The sequence below is a fragment of the Suricata suricatta genome, chromosome 14 (genome assembly GCF_006229205.1).
Source record: "Suricata suricatta isolate VVHF042 chromosome 14, meerkat_22Aug2017_6uvM2_HiC, whole genome shotgun sequence".
NCBI lineage: Eukaryota > Metazoa > Chordata > Mammalia > Carnivora > Herpestidae > Suricata > Suricata suricatta.
Genome location: NC_043713.1, coordinates 85,968,746 through 85,969,681, shown reverse-complemented (window position 1 = coordinate 85,969,681; position 936 = coordinate 85,968,746).

The window sequence follows — 936 nt, the reverse complement described above, 5'->3', positions numbered from 1 at the left end:
GTGGTGCTCGGTTCACAAGTTAGACCCCTGCCTTGCAGTTCTGATGGTGGGCAGAGCATTTCGATTCTCTTGATCACACAAAGCAAGAAGAAGAGGGAAGAGTGAGGCAGGCAGGCCTGGCCCAGTGGGTGGGGGGGTGAGGGGATGCCCAGTCGGTGAGGTTCTGGCTTCCCTCTGAGAATCCACACCCTCCTCTTGCCATTGAACTAGGGAGCACCAGGGCGAGAGGGAGCACCAGGGTGAGGATATGCATCTTGTCTTCACTTACCCAGACCCCTTCCGGGATGCACTGTGGCCTTGCTCTGTGAAGGAAGGACCCCTTCCTGCTGATGGGGACCTGAGACCACACCGCACTGGGGGTCTTCCCAGCAGGGCGAGATCCTGAGCTTGAGTTCCAGCTGGCAGATGCCTCTGTCCACCCCTCTCTCTGCAGGACCACAGCCGGGGACTCCAGCTAGAAGTGGACTCATGGTGTCCCCGGGGGAATAGGAATGAGTTGCCCAAGGTCAAACAGCGGGTGATGAATGGCTGGGCCAAGAGTCACACCCAGGGCTTATGACTCCGTATCCCGACCTTGGAGGTGCTCCTGGGCTGGCAAATGGGTCCTCCGTCCTTCCGCCCCAGGCCTCTGCGTGAATACCAGACTTCCTAACAGAGGAGGGAGGACTGGCCACCAAGTCTTCTCAGCTTCTCCACCTGCTCCTCCTGAGCACACAGCCCGAGGGGCACCCGCCCAGTGAGGTCACCCAGGAGTTCGGGACGCAACCGAATCTGAACTCAAGCCTGCTGTCTCCCAGCCCACGGCTCTTGGGGGCGTCTCCTGGGCAGTTTGGGTTTGCTTCTCCTTTCTGGTAGGAAGCCAACGGCAATCTTTCAAGCTGGCAGCCCGGTCTTTGTCTGAAGGCTCTGCTCACCAAGGCATTCTTGCCAGATGGA